Below are 5,880 nucleotides of genomic sequence, written 5' to 3' on the forward strand. Positions count from 1 at the left end.
GGATCTGTCGTGCAGCATATCGGATGCCGCAGAGTTCTACCGAGCCAAAGAAGGGAGCTCAACGGAGAAATTGTTATGGTCTTAGCATATTGGGACCGAAAACCCAATGCCCTTGAGCGACCAGCTGAAGCAACTGGTCGAACTGCACAAGGCGGCCGAACTGGCCATGAAGGACCTCATAGTCTGGCTATGGCCTGCCGAGCCTCTGCCCAGCAGCTACTTCGGCCTAGTAAAGCGGCTTGTGAGTGCCTGCTCGCGGCTTGAAGTTATAAAGCGGTCAGTTTGCATTGAAGGTGCACAAATGGCCTTCGCCCGCGCAAAAGTGCACTGGGCGAAGATGGATGCCGAAAAGCTGATGACCAAAGGGGCGCCAAAGGGCAAGGAGCATCGCCACCCTGAAAAGTATTACGATAGTGTCTTGAAGGGCTCCCGCCTTGTGGCGGAGCAATGTGCGAAGGATTTAATCTTTGAGTGAATACACTCATTTTATCCTGTAATATGAAACAAGTTCTTTTGCGCAATATAACGCTTGCTGATTTAAAATTTTACCTTCTGTGCGGCCATTTACAAAATTTGAGAGTTGGCCAGTCGTCGGCTTCCACCCCCATGTAACTAGTACCGGGGTGTTCCAGATAAATCTAAACACTCTTTATCCAAATTTTTGGTCCTTTAACGAGGTGTTTAGAGCAACGAACAAGGCAATCAGACTATACAGCTTTATCACTCTCACTTAGCCATAGAAGTTCTATAATTTTAAACTTTGGCGTAGCCCCTGGTATTCGGAAGGCTGAACTTGGGGCGCTATACACGCCTAAATCGGACAAAGGCCGATTCCTCGCCCAAAGCGGAAAAAATCTTTAAGGATTTGAGACCTCTCAAACAGCGACCAGCTCTCGCCGCATCATGACAGTCAGTTTTCGGCTTTCTCTACTGAGGTGCTCGTCCGGAAGAACCAGGACACAATCGCAATAGTTCTCCCTGTGCCACCCTAGCCGATGTAGCGGAACGTAAGGCAGCAAAACATGGGAGCCGGGCAAACCCAACTATTAACCCAAGACATGATTCGGAGCTAATGCATATAATGCTATAAGTTCGGGGTGCCACACTATCTAAAGTGTTCAGACTCTTCTTGCCGTGTTATGGGGTACACTGAAGCCCGTGAGCTGAACATACCAAAATGTATGGGTGCAATTTGTAATAAATAAACAGTCAAGGAAAAAGATAAAGAAATGTAATAATAAGCTGACGATGTACATTATTTTCCATTGTTATTTGAATAATACATCAAGGCGTATGTATACAAGTAGTGATAAGCAAAATAGGACTATTTGACATGTCCTTAACCAAGAGCGAGCTGCGTGTGGGTATGTAAAACAGGTATAGCGATCGTTATCAGAGACCACCTGGGGATTCCCTTGTACGTCAAAGCTCCTTGCCTCCTTGGTGTTTCCGTCCTGTGATGGGTCCGATAATCAGGCTATCGGAAGAGCCTCCGGAAAATAGGGATCTGAAAGAAAGAAAAGGGGTGAAGGTATACGGATCCTGGGGCGGCTGAGCCGCATTGTGGACCGCATTCTAGCTGTGCCTCCATCTATGCCCATGGTATTTTAAGTGCGTAATTATGTACGCGCGGCACAAATTTCACCGCTTGACTGGGAATAGGACGGAGGCTGAATTGCTAGGCGAGCTCTGGACGTACCGGACGATCCTGTTGCAGAGTACTTCGGACTCGCTTGGCGGTGTACGGGGGTTTTATTGCCGAATTGGAGGTCTGCCTAAGAAGGCTGCTCTGTACTTCTGCCGCGAGGGCCGCGGTGTGCTCCTCTGTACGGAGGGAGCGCTCTGTGTTTCCATTGACTGTTATAACCCCGCGAGGTCCTGGCATTTGAGCTTGAGGTATGCATAATGCGGTACCGCATTGCATCTGGCAAAGGCGGTTCGTCCGAGCAGTGCGTGATAGCCACTGCGGAGGGGGACGATATCAAAGATTAACTCCTCGCTTCGGAAGTTGTCCGGAGATCCGAAGACTACTTACAGTGTGATTGAGCCTGTGCAACAGGCCTCTACACCTGGTATTACACCTTTAAAGGTGGTTTTGGTGGGTTTGATCCTTGATGGATCGATGCCCATTTTGCGCACTATATCCTGATAGAGCAGGTTCAGGCTGCTACCACCATCCATAAGGACTCGTGTGAGGTGGAATCCGTCAATGATGGGGTCGAGGACCAACGCGGCCGAACCGCCATGAAGGATACTGGTCGGATGGTCCCTGTGATCAAAAGTGATCGGACAAGAAGACCATGGGTTGAACTTTGGGGCGACTGGCTCCATCGCGTAGGCGTCCCTTAGTGCACGCCTCTGTTCCCGCTTGGGAATATGGGTTGTGTATATCATATTTACCGTTTTTACTTGGAGAGGAAATTTCTCCTGTCCTCCTTTGTTCGGTAGCCGGGCTCCTCGTCGTCATCACTATGCGGCCCCTTTTCCTTGTTTTCGGTATTAAACTTGCGGCCTGTTTGAACACCCAACATTCTCTGTTGGTGTGGTTGGCTGGTTTATCGGGGGTGTCGTGAATTTGACATGAGCGATTGAGTATGCGGTCCAGACTAGACGGGCCCGGATTGTTTCTTTTGAATGGCTTTTTCCGTTGGCCGGACTTAGAGCCACTGAATCCGGCATTGACGGTCGTGTCTTCGGCGTTGTGGCCATTGTTGTGATGCTTGTGTTTGTTGCGTTGGGGCTTGCCGTTGCTATCTCTGGCATCTGAGGTGCCAGGATTTCTTGATGTGCTGTTGCTGTGAGCCAGCCAGCTATCCTCGCTCGCACAAAAGCGGGTCATGAGTGTCGTGAGGGCTGCCATGGACTTCGGCTTCTCTTGGCCGAGGTGTCGGGCAAGCCACTCATCACGGATGTTATGCTTAAAGGTCGCTAGGGCTTCGGCATCCGGACAGTCGACAATTTGTTTTTTTTAGTTAGGTACCGAGTCCAGAATTTCCTGGCGGACTCTCTGGGCTGTTGGGTTATGTGACCTAAATCATCAGCATCCGGTGGTCGCACATAAGTGCCCTGGAAGTTATCCAGGAATGCGACTTCCAGGTTCTCCCAACTTCCAATGGAGTTTGCTGGCAAACTATTCAGGCAATGCCGAGACGGTCCCTTGAGTTTTAGTGGGAGGTACTTGATGGCATGTAGATCATCCCCGCGGGCCATGTGAATGTGGAGAAGGAAATATTCTATCCATACTGCGGGGTCTGTATTCCCATCATAGGGCTCGATATTCACGGGCTTAAACCCTTCTGGGAATTCATGCTCCATTACCTCGTCACTGAAGCATAGGGGGTGTGCGGCGCCTATATGTCGGGCTACATCACGACGTAGTTCAACTGAGTCTGGTCTGTTGTATTCGGCCCGGCCAGATTTGTATTTAGTATATCCGGCGTGGCGGTCATCGTCATGCGTTGGGCGCGCCCCCGTGATCCGTAGATCGATCTTGACTGTCCTGCTTTGTTTTCCAATTCATCTCGCAGGTCATGCGTGTAGCCCCGGGCCTTCGTGTTTTTGTTTGTTTGGCGACGGGGTGCGGGCTGGTATTCGGGCTGATACGCCGCTTTGTCTCGACCACGGGGTGGTCGGTCAGCTGCATCCTGCACTGGTAGTGTAGGCTCTAGTGCCTCCTCCTTGAATTGAGGTAACAACCTGCGCTTTGGGTAACTTTTGGTTGGGTGCTCGAGTCCGTATTCCTTGGCTGCCAGGACCTCAGTCCATCTATCAGTTACCAATCTTAATCATCTTGAAGCTGCTGCTACTTTTTCTTTAGGCTTTTTGCAGTGGCTATAAGCCGGCGCTTGAAGCGCTCCTGCTCGACGGGATCCTCAAGCACGATGAATTCTTCATCGCCGAGGCTCACCTCGTCTTCGGAGAGGGGCATGTAATTGTCATCCTCTGAGTCTCCATCAATTGCCTGTTTATTAGGGCTAGCTTGCCCATCCTCCTGTCCGGCTTGCTTGAAGCTTGGCGGGGCGGGATTGTTTTCGTCTTCGGCATCATCCGAAGTGCTATTGTCTCTTGTGCCGGTATCGCTATTTTTGCTATGACGGGACTTAGAGCGGCGCCGCTGACGCCGGTGCTTAGGTTGCTTCTCGAGGGGATTATCCTCCGTTGCCTCATCACCATTGCTTTACTTTGGTGTGTCCACCATATATATATCATATGATGAGGTGGTTGTCCAGTGCCCTTTGGGCGCTGGTTCCTGTTCTTCTCCGGCATCGTCGTCCATACCATCGATGTCTTCGGAGTCGAAATCAAGCATGTCGGTTAAGTCGTCGATAGTGGCTATTAAGTGGGTGGTGGGTGGGGAACGAATTTCTTCGTCATCCGCTTCCCACTCAAGCCGGACATAGTTCGGCCAAGAGTCTCCTGACAGGGAGAGAGATTTTAATGAATTTAGCACGTCGCCCGAGGGCGAGTGCTGAAAGATATCCACGGAGCTAAACTCCATGACCGGTGCCCAGTCAGGTCCGATGGGCACGGATGCACGCGATTCGGAACCCCCAGTCGAAGACGAGTCCGAGGGTCCGAAGACACAGATCTCCTTAGGAGTGGGATTTGTGTTCGGCTCTATTGGTGCTGAGTGTGCGGCCTCCATGGCAGGGTCCATCCACCCGTCCTCGGATGGCATGATCTACTCCGGATTTAAAGCCAGAGCAACTGCAGGTGCGTTCTCCTGAACACCATCCGATGGCAGATCTAAGTCATGCTCATCGTGATTGTACGGCGCACTTGTCATGGGCTCGAATCCATCAAAGATCAAGTCTCCGCAGATGTCGGTAGTGTAGTTCAGGCTTCCAAACCTGACCTGATGGCTAGGGGCGTAGCTATCGATCTGCTCTAGATGGTTGAGCGTGTTGGCCCGCAGTGTGAAGCCACCGAATACGAAGATCTGTCTGGGGAGGAAAACCTCACCCTGGATTGCATCGTTGTGGATGATTGAAGGAGCCATCAAGCCTTATGGTGACGACACAGTGGAACTCTCAATGAAAGCACCAATGTCGGTGTCAAAACCGGCGGATCTCGGGTAGGGGGTCCCGAACTGTGTGTCTAAGGCTAATGGTAACAGGAGGCGGGGGACACAATGTTTACCCAGGTTTGGGCCCTCTCTATGGAGGTAATACCCTACTTCCTGCTTGATTGATCTTGATGATATGAGTATTACAAGAGTTGATCTACCACGAGATCGTAGAGGCCAAACCCTAGAAGCTAGCCTATGATTATGATTGTTCTTGTCCTACAGACTAAACCCTCTGGTTTATATAGACATCGGAGGGGGCTAGGGTTACACAGAGTCGGTTACAAAGAAGGAAATCTACATATCCGAATTGCCAAGCTTGCCTTCCACGCAAAGGAGAGTCCCACCCGGACACGGGACGAAGTCTTCAATCTTGTATCTTCATAGTCCAACAATCTGGCACAAGTACATAGTCCGGCTATCCGAGGACCCCCTAATCCAGGATTCCCTCAACCCCCGACATCCTGCATCTTCAAGAAACGCAAGACCTCACCAACACCTCTTCCCTCGTTGAGCACCTGGTCTACTTCATCAGCACGGTGCTACGGGAGGCACAAGCGCGCTACCCCATGCCTCAAAAGCTCTTGCTCGCACTCCTCATCGGCTCCCGAAAGCTACGTCACTACTTCCAAGGCCACCCCATCAAAGTCGTTTCAGCCTACCCACTAGAGAGGGTGCTCTGGAGCCCTAACGATGTCGGGCAGGTTGCAAAGTGGAACATCGAACTTTAGGCATTCCAGGTCGAGTTCAGCACCACCAGGGCCATCAAGGGCGCGGCCCTCGCAGATTTTGTGGCAGAATGGACTGACGTCCCT

The sequence above is a fragment of the Triticum aestivum genome, chromosome 6B (genome assembly GCF_018294505.1).
Source record: "Triticum aestivum cultivar Chinese Spring chromosome 6B, IWGSC CS RefSeq v2.1, whole genome shotgun sequence".
NCBI lineage: Eukaryota > Viridiplantae > Streptophyta > Magnoliopsida > Poales > Poaceae > Triticum > Triticum aestivum.